The sequence below is a fragment of the Phoca vitulina genome, unplaced genomic scaffold (assembly GCF_004348235.1).
Source record: "Phoca vitulina isolate PV1807 unplaced genomic scaffold, GSC_HSeal_1.0 scaffold2, whole genome shotgun sequence".
In the NCBI taxonomy this organism is placed as follows: domain Eukaryota; kingdom Metazoa; phylum Chordata; class Mammalia; order Carnivora; family Phocidae; genus Phoca; species Phoca vitulina.
Window position 1 is genome coordinate 53,087,971 of NW_022589705.1, and position 23,330 is coordinate 53,111,300.

A 23,330-nucleotide genomic window follows, 5' to 3' on the forward strand; every position below is an offset into this window, starting at 1 on the left:
GGTAACAAAGAAGTAAAACTTTCACTAATTGCACACGACATGATACTAGATATATAAAACCCTAAAGACTCCACCAAAAAACTAGAACTGATAAATGAATTCCATAAACTTGCAGGATAAAAAATCAATGTACAGAAATCTGTGGCATATACTAATAATGAAGCAACAGAGAAATTAACCTAGCAATCCCATTTATAATTGCACCAAAAATAATAAAATACCTAGGAATAAACCAAAGAGGTGAAAGATCTGTGTTCTGAAAAAATATAAAACATTGATGAAAGATATCAAAGATGACACAAACAAGTGGAAAGATATTCCATGCTCATGGATTGGAAGAACAACCATTGTTAAAATGTCCATACTACCCAAAGCAATCTACAGATTTAATGCAATGCCTGTCAAAATGCCAACATTTTTCACAGAACAAGAATAAACAATCCTAAGATTTGTATGGAACCATAAAAGACCCCAAATACCAAAAACAATCTTGAAAGAGAAAAACAAAGCTGTAGGTATTTCAATTCCAGATTTCAAATTATACTACAAACCTATAGTAATCAAAACAGTATTATACTGGCACAAATATAGGCACATAGATCAATGGAATAGAACAGAAAGCCCAGAAATAACCTAACATTTATATGGTCAATCTTTGACAAAAGAGGAAAGAACATACAATGGGAAAAAGATAGTTTCTTCAACAAATGGTGTTGGGAGAACTGGACAGCCAAATGCAAAAGAATCCAACTGGACCACTGGCTTACACCATACACGAAGATACATTCAAAATATGTTAAAGACCTAAATATGAGACCTGAAACTATAAAAATCCTAGAAGAGAGCACAGGCAGTAAATTCTCTGACATTGGACAGAACAACTTTTTTTCTAGATATGTCTCCTGAGAGAAGGGAACAAAAGCAAAAATAAACTATTGGGATTACATCAAAATGGAAAGCTTCTGCACAGCAAAGGAAATGATCAACAAAACTAAAAGGCAACCTACTGACTAGGAGAGGATATTTACAAATGATATCTCTGATAAGGGGTTAGTATCCAAAACCTACAAAGAACTGATACAACTTAATACCCAAAAACCAAATATCCAGTTAAAAACTGGGCTGAAGACATGAACAGACATTTCTCCAAAGAAGACATTAGATGGCCACAGACACATGAAAAGATGCTTAACATCACTCACCATCAGGGAAATTCAAATCAAAACTTCTATGAGATATCACCTCACACCTGTTAGAATGACTAAAATCAAAAACACAAGAATCAACAGGTGTTGACAAGAATGTGGAAAAAAAGCCTCATAATGTTTGTGGGAATACAAACTTGGGCAGCCACTGTGGAAAACAGTATGGAGATTCCTCAAAAAGTTAAAAATGGAACTACCTTACAATACAGTAATTGCATTACTGGGTATTTACCCCCAAAATACAAAAACACTAATTCAAAGAAATACATGCACCTCATGTTTGTTGCAACATTATTTATAATAGTCAAATTTTGGAAGCAGCCCAACCTGTGTCCATTGATAGATGAATGGATATAGAAGATGTGGTATATATACCACATTATAAACAGACACACACACAATGGAATATTAGCTATAAAAAAGAATGAAATCTTGCCATCTGCAACAACAGGGATAGAGGTAGAGAGTATAATGCTAAGCAAAATAGGCAGTGAGGGCAAGACAAATACCATATGATTTCACTCATATGTGGAATTTAAGAAACAAAACAAATGAAGAAAGGAGAAGAAAAGAGTGCGTTTCTGAGTTTATCTCTAGCAATAGAGAACAAATTGATGATTACCTGAAGGGAGGTGGGTGAGGGGGAGAGAAATAGATTAAAGCATACACTTATAATGATGAGCACTGAGTAATATATAGAATTGTTGAATTACTACATTGCACACCTGAAACCAATATAACACTGTTAACTAACTTGAATTAAAATTTTAAAGCTTAATAAATAGAAGTCTGAATAAATTTAAGAAGATTAAAATCATATCAAGCATCTTTTGAAGCCCAACTGTATAACCTAGAAATCAATTACAGGAAAAAGCTACAAAAACACACACAGGGAGGTTAAAAAACATGCTACTACTCAACCAATGGGTCAAAAAAAAAAAAAAAAATCAAAGACGAAATAATACATGAGATAAATGTAAATGAAAAAAATGCCCCAAAATCTTTGGGATCCAGCAAAAGTAGTTATAAAAGGAAAGTTTGTAGTGATACAGGCTTATCTCAAGAAACAAGAAAAATATAAAAAAATCCTAACCTTTCACCAAAGAAGCTAGAGAAAGAACAAAGCCCAAATTTAATAGAAGGAAATAATAAAGATTAGAGCAGAAATAATTGAAATAAAGACAAAAAAATCCAATAGAAAAGATCAGTGAAACCAAGAGCTGTTCCTTTGGAAGACTGATATACTTTAATCAGACTCAATAAGAAAAAAAGGGGGGTGGCACCTTGGTGGCTCAGTAGTTAAGCATCTGCCTTCATTTCAGCTCATGATCCTGGGGTCCTGGGATTGAGCCCCAAATCGGGGTCCCTGCTCAGTGGGGAGCCTGCTTCTCCCTCTGCCTGCAGCTGCCCCCTGCTTGTGCACTCACTCTCTCTCTCTCTAATAAATAAATAAAATCTTTAAAAAAAAAAAAAAGGACCCACATAAAATCAGAAATGAAAGAGGAGAAATAACAACTAAATAACAAACAAAAATAACTAAATAACAACAAAAGAAAACTACAAGCCAATATCCCTGATGAACATAGATGCAATAATTCAAAGAAATATTAGCAAACCAAACTCAACAAAACATTAAAAAAAACTAATAAGTCATTGAACACTAAATCAAAAACTAATGATGTACTTATACATTGGCTAATTGAACTTAAAAAAAAAATCATTCATCATATCAAGTGGTATTTATTCCAGGGATGGAAGGGTAGTCAATATTTACAAGTCAATCAACGTGATATATCACATTAAGAAGAGGAAGGATAAGGAGGAGGAGCAAGATGGCAGAGGAGTAGGAGACCTAAATTTCGTCTGGTCCCAGGAATTCAGCTAGATAGGGATCCAACCATTCTGAACACCTAGGAACTCAACAGGAGATCGAAGAAAAGAATAGCAGCAACTCTCTGGACAGAAAAGCGACTACTTTCTGGAAGGTAGGACGTGTGGAGAAGTGAATCTGAGGCGATATTCAGGAAAATAGATGGCGGGGGAGGGAGCCTCTGTCAGCCACTTCTGGCAAGTGATAGAGCAGCAGAGGACAAAATCAGAAATTTTAGGAGTCGGCTCGGTTGAGGGACGTCGCTCCAGTGGCTAAGCAGGGGGTGGAACCCTCGCAGGACAGTGTGGTCTCAGGACCCTCGGGGTCACAGAAAGACCGGGGGTGCCTGAGTGCGGCAGAGCTCCCAGGTATCAGAGCGGGGAAGCTGGCTGCAGCCGAGGAGTGGGCTCTCAGCTCGGGGTTGCCATAAACCGTGATCCAGGGCACAATTGGGCCACTGCTCCTCCAGCAGGGACCCAACAAGCGGCAGATCCGGGGAGACTCCCCTTCTCCCCTGGGAGGAGCGGCGCGGCAGCGCACCGCAGGGATCTGCTGGGTTTGGAGACTCCACACCAAGTCAGGTGCCAGAGATAGAAATGCTCAGTCACAGGCCGGGTGAGCACGGAGTGCAGCCGGAGACAGGGGAGACAGGAGTGACTGACTGCTTTTCTCTGGGGGCACACTGAGGAGTGGGGTCCCTAATTTTCAGCTCCTCCGGGGCAGAGACTGGGAGGCCGCCATTTTCACTCTTGTCCTCCAAAGCTGCCCGGAAAGCTTGCAGGGAACAAAAGCTCCTGAGAGCAAACCCGAGCAGATAACTTAGCCCGACCTGGCAAGGGCCCCTCCCCCAGAAGATCAGCAAGAACAGCCAGCCAAGACCAAGTTTACCAATCAATGAGAATGGCAGAACTCCAGCACTAGGGGAACACTGCACATAGAATTCATGGCTTTTTCCCCATGATTCTTTAGTCTTTCAAAGTTAATCTTTTTAATTTTCTTTTTTTTCTTTTTCTATTTTTTAAAAAAAATTTTTTTCCCTTTTCAACCAACATCTTATCAACCCTTTTTTAAAAAATCTTTTTTATTTTTCATTTTTAGAGTCATATTCTATCCCTTCATTGTAGTTAACCTTATTTTTGGTATAGACATTTAAGTTGTTCTCTCTTTAAAATTTTGGGATACAGTTTCTTCTAACAGACTAAAATATACCCTAAATCTCTAGTGTATGCCTTTGTTCTAGTCTCCTGCCTGATCACATTCTCTCCCCCTTTTTTAAATCCTCTTCTTTCTTTTTTCAACCAACTTCTTATCAATTCCTTTTATAAAATCTTTTATAATTTTCATCTTTACAGTCCTATTCCATCCCTTCATTGTATTTACCCTTATTTTTGTACATATATGTTTTTCTTTCTTTAAAATTTTGGGGGCAGTTTCTTCTAACAGACCAAAAGATGCCCAAAATCCAGTGTGTGGCTCTGATCTATTCACCAGCCTGATCATATTTGATCATATGCTTTTTTTTTTTCTTTTTCTTTTCTTTTTTCTTTCTTTTCCTTTCTTTTCCCCAAGTTTCAGGTCTCTTCTGATTTGTTTAGTGTATAACATTTTATTCTCTCATTTATCTGTTCTCCTCTGGACAAAATGACAAGATGGAAAAAATCAACTAGTAAAAAGAACAAGAGGCAGTACCAACTGCCAGGGACCTAATCAATACAGACATTAGTAAGATGTTGGAACTAGAGTTCAGAAAGGTGATTATAAAGATACTAGCTGGGGGCGCCTGGGTGGCTCAGTTGGTTAAGCGACTGCCTTCGGCTCAGGTCATGATCCTGGAGTCCCGGGATCGAGTCCCACATCGGGCTCCCTGCTCAGCAGGGAGTCTGCTTCTCCCTCTGACCCTCCTCCCTCTCATGCTCTCTGTCTCTCGTTCTCTCTCTCGCAAATAAATAAAATCTTAAAAAAAAAAAAAAAAGATACTAGCTGGGCTTGAAAAAAGCATGGACGATATCAGAGAAACCCTTTCTGCAGAAATAAAAGAACTAAAATTTAACCAAGTCGAAATCAAAAAGGCTATTAATGGGGTGCAATCAAAAATGGAGGCTCTAACTGCTACAATAAATGAGGCAGAAGAGAGAATTAGTGATATAGACCAAATGATGGAAAATAATGAAGCTGAGAAAAAGAGAGATAAACAACTACTGGATCACGAGGGCAGAATTCGAGAGATAAGTGATACCATAAGATGAAACAATATTAGAATAATTGGGATCCCAGAGAAGAGGAAAGAGAGAGAGGGGCAGAAGGTATATTGGAGCAAATTATAGAAAAGAACTTCCCTAATTTGGGGAAGGAAACAGGCATCAAAATCCAGGAGGCACAGAGAACCCACCCCAAAATCAATAAAAATAAGTCAACATCCCGACATCTAATAGTAAAACTTACAAGTCTCAGAAACAAAGAGAAAATCCTGAGAGCAGCTCGGGACAAGAGATCTGTAACCTACAATGGTAGAGACATTAGATTGGCAACAGACCTATCCACAGAGACCTGGCATGTCCAGAAAGGACTGGCATGATATATTCAGAGCACTAAATGAGAAAAATATGCAGCCAAGAATACTATATCCAGCTAGGCTGTCATTGAAAATAGAAGGAGAGATAAAAAGCTTCCAGGACAAACAAAAACTAAAAGAATTTGCAAACATGAAACCAGCCCTACAAGAAATCTTGAAAGGGGTCCTCTAAGCAAAGAGAGAGCCTAAAAGTAACATAGACCAGAAAGGAACACAGGCAATATGCAGTAACAGTCACCTTACAGGCAATACAATGGCACTAAATTCATATCTTTCAATAGTTACCCTGAATGTAAATGGGCTAAATGCCTCAATCAAAAGACACAGCATATCAGACTGGATAAAAAAACAAGACCAATCGATATGCTGTCTGCAAGAGACTCATTTTAGGCCCAAAGACACCTCCAGATTGAAAGTGAGGGGGTGGAAAACCATTTACCATGCTAATGTAGACCAAAAGAAAGCTGGAGTGGGAATCCTTATATCAGACAAATTAGATTTTAACCAAAGACTATAATAAGAGATGAGGAAGGATACTATATCATACTTAAAAGGTCTATCCAACAAGAAGATCTAACAATTGTAAATATCTATGCCCCTAACATGGGAGCAGCCAATTATATAAGCCAATTAATAACAAAAGCAAAGAAACACAACAAAAACAATACAATAATAGTAGGGAACTTTAACACCCCCCTCACTGAAATGGACAGATCATCTAAGCAAAAGATCAACAAGGAAATCAAGACTTTAAATGACACACTGGACCAAATGGACTTCACAGTTATATTCAGAACATTCCATCCCAAAGCAACAGAATACACATTCTTCTCTAGTGCCATGGAACATTCTCCAGAATAGATCACATCCTAGGTCACAAATCAGGTCTCAACCAGTACCAAAAGATTGGGATCATTCCCTGCCTATTTTTGAACAACAATGCTTTGAAACTAGAACTCAATCACAAGAGGAAAGTTGGAAAGAACTCAAATACATGGAGGCTAAAGAGCATCCTACTAAAGAATGAATGGGTCAACCAGGAAATTAAAGAAGAATTAAAAAAAATCATGGAAACCAATGAAAATGAAAACACAACTGTTCAAAATCTTTGGGATGCAGCAAAGGCAGTCCTAAGAGGAAAGTATATAGCAATACAAGCCTTTCTCAAGAAACAAGAAAGGTCTCAAATATCCAACCTAACCCTACACCTAAAGGGGCTGGAGAAAGAACAGCAAATAAAGCCTAAACCCAGCAGGAGAAGAGAAATAATAAAGATCAGAGCAGAAATCAATGAATAGAAACCAAAAGAATAGTAGAACAGTTCAACGAAAGTAGGAGCTGGTTCTTTGAAAGAATTAATAAGATTGATAAATCCCTGGCCAGACTTATCAAAAGAAAAGAGAAATGACCCAAATAAATAAGATCATGAATGAAAGAGGAGAGATCACAACCAACACCAAAGAAATACAAACAATTATAAGAACATATTATGAGCAACTATATGGCAGCTAATTAGATAATCTGGAAGAAATGGATGCATTCCTAGAGATGTATCAACTACCAAAACTGAACCAGGAAGAAATAGAAAACCTGAACAGACCTATAACCACTAAGGAAATTGAAGCAGTCATCAAAAATCTCCCAACAAATAAGAGCCCAGGGCCAGATGGCTTCCCAGGGGAATTCTACCAAACATTTAAAGAAGAAGTAATACCTATTCTTCTGAAACTGTTCCAAAAAATAGAAATGGAAGGAAAACTTCCAAATTAACTTTATGAGGCCAGCATTACCTTGATCCCAAAACCAGACAAAGACCTCATCAAAAAGGAGAATTATAGACCAATATCCCTGATGAACACAGATGCAAAAATTCTCACCAAAATACTAGCCAATAGGATCCAATAGTACATTAAAAGGATTATTCACCACGACCAAGTGGGATTTATTCTTGGGCTGCAAGTTTGGTTCAATATCTGCAAATCAATCAATGTGATACAATGCATTAATAAAAAAAAGAACAAGAACCATATGATCCTCTCAATGGATGCATAAAAAGCATCTGACAAAGTACAGCATGCTTTCTTGATTAAAACTCTTCAGAGTGTATGGATAGAGGGCACACACCTCAATATCATAAAAGCCATCTATGAAAAACTCACAGAGAATATCATTCCTAAGGGGGAAAAACTGAGAGCTTTTCCCCTAAGGTCAGGAACACAGCAGGGATGTCCACTATCACCACTGCTATGCAACATGTATTCCATAGTATTAGAAGTATTAGAAGTCCTAGCCACAGCAATCAGAAAACAAAAAGAAATAAAAAGCATCCGAATTGGCAAAGAAGTCAAACTCTCACTCTTTGCAGATGATATGATACTTTCTGTGGAAAACCCAAAAGACTCCACCCCAAAACTGCTAGAACTCATACAGGAATTCAGTAAAGTGGCAGGATATAAAATCAATGCACAGAAATCAGTGGCATTCCTATACACCAACAAGACAGAAGAAAGAGAAATTAACAAGTCAATCCCATTTACAATTGCACCCAAAACCATAAGATACATAGGAATAAATCTAACCAAAGAGGCAAAGAATCTGTACTCAGAAAACTATAAAATACTTATGAAAGAAATTGAGGAAGACACAAAGAAATGGAAAAACGTTCCATGCTCATGGATTGGAAGAACAAATATTGTGAAGATGTCCATGCTACCTAGAGCAATCTACACATTCAATGCAATCCCCATCAAAATACCATCCACTTTTTTCAAAGAAATGGAACAAATAATCCTAAAATTTGTATGGAACCAGAAAAGACCCCGAATAGCCAGAGGAATGTTGAAAAAAAAAAGCAAAGCCAGTGGCATCACAATTCCGGACTTCCAGCTCTATTACAAAGCTGTCATCATCAAGATAGTATGGTACTGGCACAAAAACAGACACATAGATCAATGGAACAGAATAGAGAGCCCAGAAATGGACCCTCAACTCTATGGCCAACTAATCTTTGACAAAGCAGGAAAGAATGTCCAATGGAAAAAAGACAGTCTCTTCAACAAATGGTGTTGGGAAAACTGGATAGCCACATGCAGAAGAATGAAACTGGACCATTTCCTTACACCACACACAAAAACAGACTCCAAATGGTTGAAAGACCTCAATGTGAGACAGGAGTATATTAAAATCCTAAAGGAGAACACAGGCAGCAACCTCTTCAACCTCAGCCACAGCAACTTCTTCCTAGAAACATCGCCAAAGGCAAGGGAAGCAAGGGCAAAAATGAACTATTGGGACTTCATCAAGATAAAAAGCTTTTGCACAGCAAAAGAAACAGTCCACAAAACCAAAAGACAACTGACAGAATGGGAGAAGATATTTGCAAATGACATCAGATAAAGGGCTAGTATCCAAAATCTATAAAGAACTTATCAAACTCAATACCCAAAGAACAAATAATCTAATCAAGAAATGGGCAGAAGACATGAACAGACATTTCTCTAAAGAAGACATCCAAATGGCCAACAGACACATGAAAAAGTGCTCAACATCGCTCGGCATCAGGGAAATCCAAATCAAAACCTCAATGAGATACCACCTTACACCAGTCAGAATGGCTAAAATTAACAAGTCAGGAAATGACAGATGTTGGCGGGGATGCGGAGAAAGGGGAACCCTCCTACACTGTTGGTGGGAATGCAAGCTGGTGCAGCCACTCTGGAAAACAGTATGGAGCTTCCTCAAAAAGTTGAAAATAGAGCTACCATATGATCCAGCAATTGCACTACTGGGTATTTACCCCAAAGATACAAAAGTAGGGATCAGAAAGGGTACATGCACCCCGATGTTTATAGCAGCAATGTCCACAATAGCCAAACTGTGGAAAGAGCCAAGATGTCCATCAACAGATGAATGGATAAAGAAGATGTGGTATATATATACAATGGAATATTATGCAGCCATCAAAAGGAATGAGATCTTGCCATTTGCAACGATGTGGATGGAACTGGAGGGTATTATGCTGGGCGAAATAAGTCAATCAGAGAAAGACATGTATCATATGACCTCACTGATATGAGGAATTCTTAATCTCAGGAAACAAACTGAGGGTTGCTGGAGTGGGGGGTGGGGTGGGAGGGATGGGCTGACTGGGTGATAGACACTGGGGAGGGTATGTGCTCTGGTAAGCGCTGTGAATTGTGCAAGACTGTTGAATCTCAGATCTGTACCTCTGAAACAAATAATGCAATATATGTTAAGAAAAAAAAAAAAAAGAAGAAGATAGCAGGAGGGGAAGAATGAAGGGGGAAATCAGAGGGGTAAACGAACCATGAGAGACGATGGACTCTGAGAAACAAACTGAGGGTTCTAGAGGGGTGGGGAGGGAGGATGGGTTAGCCTGGTGATAGGTATTAAAGAGGGCACGTTCTGCATGGAGCACTGGGTGTTATGCACAAACAATGAATCATGGAACACTACATCTAAAACTAATGATGTAATGTATGGGGATTAACATAACAATAAAAAATTAAAAACAAAAAACAGTATAGTTTTGGCGTGCGCGTGCACATGCATGCGCGCACGCACACACACATCAATGGAACAGGTACAGAACCCAGAAATAAGCCCACAACAACATGGTGAATTAATCTAGGACAAAAAGATAAGAATATACAATGGGGAAATGAAAGTCCTTTCAGTAAATAAGTGATGGGAAAACTAGACAGCTATATAAAGGGAGGAGGGGGGAGGGAGGAAGATCCCTTTTTTAGCCCATACACAAAAGTAAACCCAAATGGAAACCATAAAACTCCTAAAAAAGAAAATATAGATCATAATCTCTTAGATATTGGCTTTAGCAAGATATTTATGGATCTGTCTCCTCAGGCAAGGGAAATAAAAGCACATAAACTATTGGGGTTATACTAAAATAAAAGGCTTCTATACAGTGAAGGAAACCATCAACAAAACAAAAAGGCAACCTACTGAATGGGAGAAGATATTTGCAAGTAAAATATCTAATAGATGGTTAATATCCAAAATATGCAAAGAACTTACACCACTCAACACCAAAGAAACCCAATCTGTTTAAAAAATTGGCAGAGAACCTGAAAAGTCTTTTCCAAAGAAGACATACAGATGGCCAACAAACATATGAAAAGATGCTCAACACCACTAATCACCAGGGAAATGCAAATCTGAACCACAATGAGGTATCACCTTACACCTGCCAGAATGGCTAGAATAAAAAAGATGAGAAAGAACATGTTGGTGAGAATATGGAGAAAAAGGAACCCTAACGCACCACTGGTGGGAATGTAAACTGGTGCAGCCACTGTGGAAAACCATATGGAAATTCCTCAAAAAATTTAAAATAGAAATACCTTATGATCCAGTAATTCCACTACTGGGTATTTATCCAAAGAAAATGGAAACACTAGTTTAAAAAGATCTATGCACCCCTAGGTTTATTGCAGCATTATTGACCATACCCAAAATATAGATGCAACCTAAGTGTCCATCAGTAGATGAATGAAAAAGAAGATGAAAAAGAATATGTGGTATAAACACACACACATATACTCACACACACAGACTCACACACTGGAGTATTACTCAGCCATAAAAAAAAAAAGAATGAAATCTCGCCATTTGTGATAACATGGATGGATCTAAGGGTATTACACTAAGTGAAATAAGTCCTACAAAGAAAGACAAATACCATACAATTTCACCCATATGTGAAATCTACTTTAAAAAACCACCACCAACAAAAAAATCTCTAACAGAGTCCCAAATACAGAAAATGAACTGGTGGTTGCTAGAGGATAGGTGAGTGAGGAGGATGGGTAAAATAGATGAAGGGGATTAAGAGATACAAACTTCTAGTTATAAATATATGTCAGGGAGATGAAAAATACAACATAAGGACTATGGTCAGTAATACTGTAATAATGTTGTATGGTGGAAGACGGTGTCTACACTTATTTTGGTAAGCACTGAGTAATAAGTAGAATTGTCAAATCAATATGTTGCACATCTGAAACTATTATAACATTGCATGTCAATTATATTTCAATTAAAAATAGAAAACACACAACTACAGGTGTACCTAATTTTATCATGCTTTGCTTTATTGCATTTCACAGATACTACACTTTTTTTATAGATTAAAAATTTGTGGCAAACTGTGTCGAGCAAATCTATCAGCACCATTTTTCCAAGAGCACTTGCTAACTTTGTCTCCGTATGTCACATCTTGGTAAGCTTGTGCTATTTCAAATTTTTACATTATTCTATCATTATGGTGACCTGTGATCAGTGACTATGCTAAAAACTGAGTTAATTGTTAGCATTTTTTTTTTGGTGGAACTACCTTTTATTGAACATTTAAGAAAAGGCTAAAAATACCTGAAATATTTTTCTTTACAAAAACAAGCTCTATCTTATTACTACATAAAGTTTTTTTTATTAAGTTCAATTAGCCAACATATAGTACACCATTAGTTTTTGATGTATTGTTCAATGATTCATTAGTTGCATATAACACCCAGTGCTCATCAGATCACATGCTCTCCTTAGCATTTTATCAACAAGGTACTTTTTAACTATGCTGTGTACATTTTTTTTAGACATGATGCTATTGCACATTTAATAGGCTATAGTACAGTGTAAACATAACTTTTATATGCACTGGTAACCAAAAATTCATTTGCCTTGTTCATTGCACCTCATTATTGAGGTGATCTAGAACTGAACCCACAATCTCCAAGGTATGCCTGTATACATTTTAGCTTCAAAGATGCACTTTAAAAATACACTTTTAGATTCAAACACACAAATAGGGTGAAAATAAATGGATGGAAAATTATATGCCGTGCAAATAGTAACAGAAATAAAATGGCTATTCTAAGAGCAAACAAAAGGCTTTATGATGAAAACGGTCATTAGAGTTTATTTATAACAATAAAAGGGCCAATCCATAAAAAGACATAATGATTATAAACATAGTTGCAACTAACAACAGAGCTCCAAAACACATGAAGCAAAAACTGACATTATTGAAGGAGAAATAGACAATTCAACAATAGAATTTAAAGACTTCAGTACCTAACTTTCAATCGTGATAGAAATAAGCAGAATGTCTACAGCAAAAACTAGACTTGTGCAACATTTTATATCAACTAGATCTAACAAACATCTGAAATTGACATCAAACAAGAATGACAAAACACGTATTTTTCTCAAGTTCATATGAAAAATCCAATACTCTTTGATGATTAAAACCTATCAACACATTAGAAATAGAAGAGAACTTCTTCAACTTGATAAAGGACATCTATGAAACACTGACACTAAACATGGTGTAGTAAATGAAGATTTACCTCTTAAGATCAGGGACAAGACAGGGTTGTCCATTTCTATTCAATATTGTAGATGAACTAGCCAGAGCAATTGGGCAAGAAAAAGGGGGAAACAAATGCATCCAGCTTGGAAAGGAAAAAGTAAAAGTATCTGTTTCAGCAGATCTTTTACATAAATTCCCAAGGAATCCACAAGAAAACTAATAGAAGCAATAACAGATTCAATAGGCCCATAAGAAACAAAGATCCAAAAATTATTTTTATTTCTAAACACTAGTAATGAACAATCTGAAAGTGAAATGAAACAATTTTATTTATGATAGCATTACAAAGAATAAAATGCTTGAAGCAAATTAAACCAAAGAAAAAAATTCACATAGAAATGCAAGAGACCCAGAAAATCTGAAACACTCACAAAAATAAAGAGGATGCACAATTTCCGAATTTCAAAACTTATTACAAAGCTACAGTAATGAAGATAGTGTGTTGGTATCCTAAGAATAGATGTATAGAACAATGGAATAGAATTGAGAATCAAGCCACAGCCCAGATATTGTATGATTCTATTTATACAAAATATTCAGAGTAGGAAATTCATAGATGTAGAAAGTAAATTAAGAACTGGGGATGGGAGGGAGTGGGTGAACAGTGACTGCTAATGGATACAAAGTTTCTTCTGACAATGATGAAAATGTTCCAAAAATCAATAGTGATGATGGTTGTATAACTCTGTAAATATACTACTCCTGGATTTTATATTTTAAAAGGTTGAATTTTATGGTATGTGAATATTATCTCAATAAAATTGCTATAAAAAAAGTAATCACCTCTTCAGTTATATTTATGGCATGTAGAATAGTTTGATACTATTTCACTTGAAACAGTATGCTATTTGATACTAAATTAAATATTTCTCTAAATTTAATATAACAATTACAATAGACTGTCATATAAGGGTTTTATTTTCCTCTTCCAGATTTCTCTGATTCTTTTCTATCCAGTTAATGAGTGTCCCAGAGACTCATCTCTATTGCATTTCTTTTTGTCCTTTTCCTTTTTCATGAAGTATTACTTAATACTTCTGTAAGAAGTAAAGAAAGAAGATAGCATTTAATTATTATTATTATTTTTTTTAGAAAACCTGGAATTTTCTGTTCTTCAAATTTTCCTCAAAGAACATTTTCTGAAGGGACTCATTTTTTAGGAACAGCGAGTTCACCCACTAATGCAAGAAGAGGTGGAAGGCAAGGAGAATGATGGAAAAGGCATTTCACAATTTATCAAGGTAAAAGCAACAACTTTTCATTTTCCATTTTAAAAGTAAATAATTAGAAAAGGAAAGAAAGAAAACAGTGCTCATTGTTGGTAAGAAAATCAACGTTCACTTGCTCCTTTTTGCATTATAAAAGTAGAGGTCAGAGGTAAAGATGTGGGTAAGGAAAGTGATTCATACAACACTGAGGTTGAAAAGAACCTCAAAAATCTCTTGTTCAACCCCTCATTTACAAATGAAGAAGCCAAGGACCAAGTGACCTTCCATAAGACCAAGCACGTTACTGAGGTCTTCTGGTTTTGTTTTTCCAGTGCCTTTTCCTCGTTGTCTTTATGGAAAAGATGGTAATTTGTCCAGTATTCATTCTTTCCCCTTTACATTTAGAGAGAGAATTCTGGAGTTTTAAAGTCACACAGCCCAGTACCAAAGATGCTCCCTTTCCTAGTATGGGAGCTGGGAGATGTGCAACGTATGCATCTCCTCCCTAAAATGAAATTGCCTGCTTTCAATGTTTCATTAATCTTATAGTTATCTTGAACTGTAATGAAGAAACTTTCTAGAGAATGGCAAATCCATAGTTAGAGAAAATCTGCATTTCTGTATGACTTTATGGGGCAGAGGCTTCAACAGTCCTGGACCACTTACCTCTAAACTGTTGCATGAAAAAAACCCAAACTTCTTTCTTATATAAGCCACTGTATTTTGGAGTGTTAGCTTACAGCATCTTAACCTGTACCTAACAAGTAAAAACATGAAAGAAAGATTTCCTGAAGACAGAGAATGTACACTGACCATCTTTGCAGTCCCAGAGTGTCTGGTGCATGACAACTTTGATGAAGCACACTACTCAATAAAGACAAAAGTGCAAGAGGGAAAGGCAAGGAAAAACAGAAAGGGGAAATTGTATGTGTTAGCAAAGCAACAAAACTACTAGTTAGTGAAAACTAAAGTTGCTTTTAGGGGAACATTTCCACAGGATCTTTCATCTTTCTCTGCTAACTGTCACAACTTAGAGTCCACAGAGTTATCTACACAGAATTACAAAGGTATTTTGTTGTTGAAGAATCCCCCAGGCTTCCCCTGGAGGGTCCAGATTGCTTGCCTTGCCCTGATTCTGATTGGAATCATACCTTTTAATAGAAGAGTACACTTGTAGTTTTTTAAGAGCACACAGTTGGCATTATTCCAAACTTGAATATCCTGGAAAAGGGTATCTGCTGCCCAGAGCAGTCATGTTTTTCTTTAGCATGTGAGAAAAGCTGTGTTAGAATACAGATAAACCAGACAAGCCAGACCTGGTTGATAAATGGGTGACTAGCACTAGCAAGGTACCCCTCTAGTCTTTTAAGGTTTTTCAAGTGTGGGGTGGGGTGATGAAGATGCTTGAACCCCAACCCCCACCTCAAATAAGAGACCTATAACATGCATAGAGATTAAATTCCATTCTGGCCCTGAGGAGATCTATTTTCACTCTAGAAAGTACTTTCTGTATTAATATTCAACCAGTGAATGACAGGGCCTTGAAAACAAAATAAACAAAAATTTTTAATAAAGGCAACAATATGAATGCACAGAAAGTTGTACTATGAAAGTAGGACTTTAAGGGACCTATCAATTCATCTTGTACATCCTTGGCCACTAATGGATTGTTCCCCAGAGTAAATTTCTAATTATTTTAACCAGGCTACTTTTAAATGACTCAGGTGGAGAGGGTTTTTACAACTTCCATTGGGGGAGAGTTTTCTGCGGTCTGATACACATCGCTGTTTCGAACTGGTTGGTTTGGTACGAAAATTTCCTTTTTAAATTTATTTGTTTTGTTATTTTCCACCAAGAACTTGCTATATTGGGAAGAATTAGGTTACCACATGCTGGTTTCTTATTCTATTCATTTCAGTGTGAATCTCTGTTCTCAGTAAAGTTTCAATCAGACTTCTGGACAGCACATCCTGCTGTATCAATTCTATCTAGCCCTAGGATCCTCAGGTGAAACCCCCTGGGGAGGGACTCACAGTGCCATCAAGAATGATTTCTGTCAGTACCTGGGGGCATCCTTCTGTCTGATCCATGCTGTTGTTTCCTTTCTATAAGGGCTGATCTGTTCAGGTATTCTTCTCTTCATACACAGAAACTAAACCTTATCATTAACTATTCATTATACTCTAATAGTGTGTGATAAAATTTTTGATTTTTTAAACACAATGTAAATATACAGAATCATAGAACACTTTGTAATAACATTTAATATATTACTTCTACTGAGGCACTTGTCATATTATTTACTAACTTTCTCCAACCCAAATATTGTGGGCAAAAACTATGTCCTTTACTTTTTGTATCTGAAGTTTTTGTATCTCACAGAGCCTAGCTTTGTGTCTGACGTGTCGCAGGCACTAAGGACATAATTAAAAAAAAAAAAAAACATAACTGAAAGAATAATTATCTGGACTTTTTCAAGATTGTTATGATAAGACTCAAGATATATATAAAAGTATAGTTGAACTGCATCACCTTAATAAAATAGCTAGCATGTTGCTGTCTTCATAATTAAGTTATATATTTTCTAATTAAATTTGCATTTATACCACAGTCTCTCCAAAGAGTTGTCTTACTGAAATAAAAAATACATGGACTAGATTCAAACATTCTTTGGTTTCATTCACCATTATTTGTTATCAGTGTAAAGTTGGGTAGGTCATCTAAACTCTCTGAGCTTCTCTTTCCTCCTCTTCAAAATGAGCATAGCAATAATTATCTCATGGCCATGTCTTCAAGATTAAATGGGATCACTTATTTGCAGATATTTAAATTGGTGCTTGGCCTATAGTGTTTTTTTTTTTTAAGATTTTATTTATTTGACAGAGAGAGTCACAGCGAGAGAGGAAACACAAGCAGGGGGAGTGGGAGAGGGAGAAGCAGGCTTCCCGTGGAGCAGGGAGCCCAATGTGGGGCTCGATCCCAGAACCCTGGGATCAGGACCTGAGCCGAAGGCAGACCTTAACGACTGAGCCACCCAGGCGCCCCTTGGCCTATAGTTTTTAAGCTGAATCAATTAGGATGCTTTAGCTGAGCAGATTCAGTTTCTGGTGAGAATTCTCTTCCTGCCTTGTAGATGGCTACCTTTTCACTCTGTCCTCCCTTGGCAAAGGGAGAGAGAGAGAGGAGAGAGAGAGGAGAGAGAGAGAGAGATATCTGGTGACTCCTCTTATAAGGATACTAATTCCATTGTGGGGGCCCCACCTTAAAAACCTCATCTAAACCTATTACTTACCAAGGGCCCCACCTCTAAATACCATCACATTGGTAATTAGGATTTCAACATATGTATTTTGGGGGGATACAAACATTTAATCCATGACAGTCAGAATCGAGGTTGATAATTCAGTAGCTCAACAATGCTCATCATTGTGCTTTGTATCGTTGTGTTCTATCATTCTCCACATGATCACAACTTCTCTGCTGGTTCTTAATGATTGGTTGCCAAATATGTTGCTTAAAGAAATTGTCTTAGCCAGCAAATAGGATCTTCTTGGGCATCTCTTTTATTGGGGAGGCATGTTTTTTCTTTAGATCCTATTAAAACTGGTTACATTTTATGCTCCAGCAGCAAAAAATTCTAGAAAAGCAAGTTCCTATAATTTTAGACCCTTATAAAAAGCAGCAGGCTCTGCCAGACAGGAAGAAATGGAGAAAAGGTTATTGAGAAGAAAAACTAATGAGTTGTCAACCCCTTTACCCCTTAATTAATTTCAGGACAGGTTTTATTTGGTAAGCATATAGTAGGTGCTTTATAGTTGATTTAATGCTTATAATTTTACTCTATAAATGGAAAAATGAGGCAGATGATTACATAGGAAACAAAGAGTCAACCTGAATTGTAAATGAATCCGAAGTCTGAAATGCAGAAAAGAGCTCTAGAAGTACACATTTGAATTATTTATGTGCCTATACATCTTCTTACTAGCTGTGTTAACACTGGGGGCAAGTCCTTTAGTCTCCCTGATCCTCTGTCTCCCTATCTACATGAATAATTAAATAAAGCCCTAGTCTCCTAAGCTTTTTGTGAGTTTTAAAACAGGTAATATTCATGTAGGCATCTAAAATAATAGCAGACATATTATAGGCTTGTCCCCACTGTAGATTTAAGTCAAATCTAGGTCATCTGTTTAAAGGCTTTTGCTTTTTCCCCCACTATTACAACTATTCTGAAAATCAAGTGCATCACAGAAAGAAGACTCTAGAACCAGAGGATCCAAATCCTATCTCTAACTCCTTTTTATTTTTTCCCTGTGATCCTAACAAGCAAATTTTCCTCTCTGGCTTGTAAAATTGATTGTCCCTATTTATAGAGTATCACAAGAACTCATATCAATCAGTCACTGTGCCTATCCTATAGGAGGCACTCAATCAGTGAATGAGCAGCATCTTCAAAGTATTTGGGGGGGGGTAGAAATATGATTAAGATACCAGATATAAGTGAAGATGAGGAGAAACTAGAACTCTCATACACTGCCACTGGGGGTGCAGTTCTACAACTACTTCGGAAGTTTCTAAAATATTAAACATACACTTACTATACTATCCAGCCATTTTACTCCTAGATATTTACTCAGAGAAAAGGAAATATATATCCATACAAAGACTTGTACACAAATGTTCATAGCAGTTTTTTTTTTTTTTGCAGTTGCTCCAACTGAAAGCAACCCAGATATCCATCAACTAATAAAAGGATAAACAAATTGCAATGTAAATCCACACAATGAAATATACTTGGCAATAAAAGGAAATAAAAAATAACTATTAGTCCATGAAACAGCATGGATGAATCTTAAAACAATTATGCTGAAACATTCTAGACCGAAAACATAATATATAATGATTCCATTTATATAAACATCTAGGGGATATAAATTAATTGATAGTGGCAGAAAGCAGATCAGGAGTTGCTAGGGATAAGGATCAGGGAAGTACAGGAAGGAATGATTACCAAGGGACATAAAGCTTTAGGAGGTGATTGGTATGTTCACTATTCTGATTACTGTGATGGTTTCATAGTTGTATATATTTGTCAATCATATCAATTGTGCACTTTAAACATGTACAGTTTATTTTATGTCAGTTATACAGCAAAAGGTTTAAAAAAAAAAAAAGATGGTAAAAGTCATAACCCAGTAGGTGCACTCTTCTGAAGCATAGAGATACAACCAGATGATTAAGTTAAGTGGACCAGGAACAATTACCATGTAAATGCATTTGTAGGTCAATGACTAACTGAAGTCTAATGAATTATTTTAACCTACATGAGGATTTTCAAGTAAAAGTGGCTTTGGAGCTAGGATGTGGTCTCAATTAGAATCTTAAGCAAAATAGGGCGTGCCCGGATTCACAATTCTCACCTTGCTTAATTGAAGTGAGTCTTGCCTTTGCTGTGGAGCTGGGAGCTTGCTTGTGCTTTCAATTGTCCCCATTTTGCTTGATCCAGAGCTCTTGATTTATTGCTAATCCCTCCACCCCCTTGCAATTTGATGGCCATGTTCTACTTCTCAAGCACCTCTCTAGCTTATTATTTCTTTAATTGCACCCCTTACCCATGCTGCTCTCCTTGGTCACATTTGCCCAATTAGTTTCTTAATTTTAGACCAGGGACATAGCCTTGTGCATCACAGTTTTTTAACTGCCCTGACACTCAAAATGAACGTAAATAAATACCTTTAACAGAAGTTGCTCTTCCCATTCTAATTCCAAGACAAACTTGTAATTTTATAGATGGTTCTGTAATCTAGTATCTTATTTTTGGAGAAAAAAAATAAAACTCATAAGTGGATAGAACAGAGAAGAAATATAGCTTTCAGGGTGACTTAGGTGGAAAATATAGGGGAGAAAGAAAGGTCAGATTTCAATTACAGAAAAATATAGTGTGTGTGTGTGTGTAGAGTTGCCTGTGTGTGCTCAGACTTGCTAAACTCTTTCTGTTTGGAGAGCCTTGGCAAGGCATTCTATTCCAGATGTGCTTTACACTGCCCATCTCCTTTCAAAACAACTCTTATCTTCCTTTTCCTCTCCTGGCAAGGGATTGTGGTGAAAAGGAAGATGTCAAGATTCTGAGTGGAGATGAAGACTAAGGTTATTTAGAAACCAACAATAGGAGGTAACCCAAGGTAGGTGATATCCAGCCTTACCTCTGGGTATTTCTTGCTCCAAATGTTGGGTGATATTTTCTGCCATTCAAAAGTCTTATGGAAGGGGATGTGTTCCATGAGGTCAGCATGGTCTTGAATTCTATTTAAGATGTTAAGAGTCCTCATTTAATCCAGTCTTTTCATTTTACAGGTAGAAAAATTTAAAACTCAGAGAAAATTATTTGCCTAGGTCACACAGTTAAAAGAAATGGTTGGGGAAAAGGAAAACTTCTCTGGGGAATAAAGAAGCCAGACAGTGAGCCGGACTTAAGAAAGCAGTATGCATCAATGGCAGCTGACACCTGAAGGTGAACAGACAAGGAACATTCAAGTGATGCTGGAAATAAGGGCAACAAAAAGGCTGTTGAAGATTGTTGACTGGTTCAACCTGCTGCTGGATGGGCCTCTTGTTGAATATGGTTTCTCAAACAACCATCTCTAGTGGACGATGTAAAGCAGGGCAAACACTCAAAATTCAAACAGAAAATTGTTTCCTCTGGGCTGGCAAGACACAAAATCAAAAAGCTCTGTAAATCTGGACTCCCATATGTGATTCTCAGCTGGTGTGAGTCCCTGAATGAATTACATGCAGCCACAGAAATTAATGCTACACACATGGGGACTCAACTTGAAAGGAAGAATTGCATCTGAGAGGACTCTGCCAGGCATTAAGGAACTCTGGAAAGTAGACAGAATCCACATTGATATGGTATGCTAGCTATGGAAGACCCCCAGTGACATTATGATCAAGTACAGGAATAATGTATAATAAATGAGCAAGGACACAAATTGAAAGAAGAGCAAAAAAGCAATAAAATGGTGCCTTAATATTCAGTTTCCAATAGTTGGGTGGACTAGGTGGGTGTTAACTCTCACTTTCCTGCCCATCGGAAATGCTGCCTTGTTCTGAGTGAATTTAGTGCTCTTTACACCCGTTGAAGCCTGTAGTCAAATGATTTAGGATGACCCCTTTTCCTTCTGGCCTCGTGCTAATTGACTTGAGAGTGAGTTACAGTCCCAAGAGAATAGCAGCCACACACTGGGTGTATTTTTAATGTCAATTTCTGCAGGAGCTTTTACATAAGGAAATTGTTGTAACAATTATTCTATCCTGGGCCATAGGATAGATATTGATTTTTAGCCTATTAGATAAAGAAGGATAGATGGGTCTATGTAAATGCAAAATGGGATGACAGTCACCTCCGTCTTTATGTAAAGCAGTGATACCCAGATACTTGGGGAGTTGTGTTATTTTTACTGCTCTTTGGAGAGTCTTATAGATTTGGAAAGCTGGGAAACAAGGCAGCTAAAGGATGTTTATGGCTATAATTATAGGGCTAATAAATAGAATTGAGATTAGTAAACTCCTAAGTAAGGAATATCAACACATGTACCCCTAAATGCGTTCTTTTTGTCATTAATAGTGGCTTTTTGTATTTCTAACAAGTCTAAAATGCCCAGGAGACAGAGTTGTCATGGTGTACAACTCAAGGAGCAAAATTCACCAGCAGGATTGCCTGGAGAGACCATAAATACTCAACTGAAAGGGTGCCTGGGTAGCTCAGTGGGTTAAGCGGCTGACTTCGGCTCAGGTCATGATCCTGGGGTCCTGGGATCGAGCCCCAAATCTGGCTCTCTGCTCAGTAGGGAGTCTGCTTCTCCCTCTCACTCTGCTCCTCCCCACCCCACTCGCTTGCACTCTCCCTCTCTCTCAAATAAATAAAATCTTTAAAAAATATATTGTGTAAGACTGATGAATCACAGACCCGTACCTCTGAAACAAATAATAAATTATATGTTAAAAAAAAAAAAAAAAGAAGAAGAAGAAGAAGAAGATAGTAGGAAGGGAAAAAATGAAGGGGGGGAATCAGAGGGGAAGACAAACCATGAAAGACTATGGACTCTGAGAAACTAAGGGTTCTAGAGGGGAGGGGCGTGGGGGGATGGGTTAGCCTGGTGATGGGTATTAAAGAGGACATGTATTGAATGGAGCACTGGGTGTTATATGCAAACAATGAATCATGGAACACTACATCAAAAACTAATGATGTAATGTATGGTGATTAACATAACATAATAAAATAAAGTTAAAAAAATCCATAAGAAACTAATAATTAAAAACAGCTACTTGTTAAAATGTTGACATTATTATATTGAAATATATTTACATAAAGAAAAAAATGTAAAAAAAAATACTCAATTGAAAATCATGTCCTACATTGCAGCATAGAAGAATATAATGTACGTATGCATTTGAAAGGTGCAATACAAGGATATGTTAGAAATAGGAATTCAAATTCCAAATTTGAAAATAACTTACTTAAAAACACCTAAAGTTGACTAAAGTTTATCTCTATAGTGACATCATTCTATTTAGACTTGTTGGATTTGTTTTCTTGGGTGGAAATGGAAAGATGGAATACATTATGCAAGAGACAGGGATCTGATACAAGTTTTGGTCAGAGGAAACACAAAAAGCCCTGCATTGCTAAAGCAGGCAACTTAAACAATATATGCCATAGAAATATGGACCTAAATTTATAGAAACAGACATTTTGGTAAGAGAGGAAAAGCCAAAACATGTTTCACATTTTGCCCAAGGTCTATATCCTAAAGTGGGTGAAGGGCCAGATCTTAGAGGTCAATTAGGATACAATCTTTCAAGAAAAAAAGTAAGACCCAGGTTGGGAAGATGAAAGATTAGGAGGATTTTGAGCTCATCTCCAACAGATTCGTGGAGGCAATAACTACATCTATGCAACAACCACAAAGACTGGCAGAACAAATCTTATATAGCTAGTCATAGAGAAAAGGTGACATTGAAAAGGGTAGGAGTGGTGGAGGTGCAGTTGAGAATCAAACCTGGGGTG

General features: G+C 37.1%; 1 long non-coding RNA gene across 2 annotated transcripts in view; it reads left to right on the forward strand.

Annotated features, from left to right (window-relative positions):
- Positions 1-22,055, forward strand: part of LOC116646742 — a 201,663-nt gene extending 179,608 nt beyond the window's left edge. The window contains exons 1-4 of one of the 2 annotated variants that reach the window (XR_004302199.1): positions 11,798-11,906; positions 14,145-14,293; positions 20,352-20,439; positions 20,612-22,055. This is a non-coding gene — a long non-coding RNA (uncharacterized LOC116646742). Of the gene's footprint in view, positions 1-11,797; positions 11,907-14,144; positions 14,294-20,351; positions 20,440-20,611 lie in introns of those variants that run through there. The other variant, XR_004302198.1, reaches the window with a different exon arrangement.
- The last annotated feature ends 1,275 nt before the right edge of the window (positions 22,056-23,330 follow it).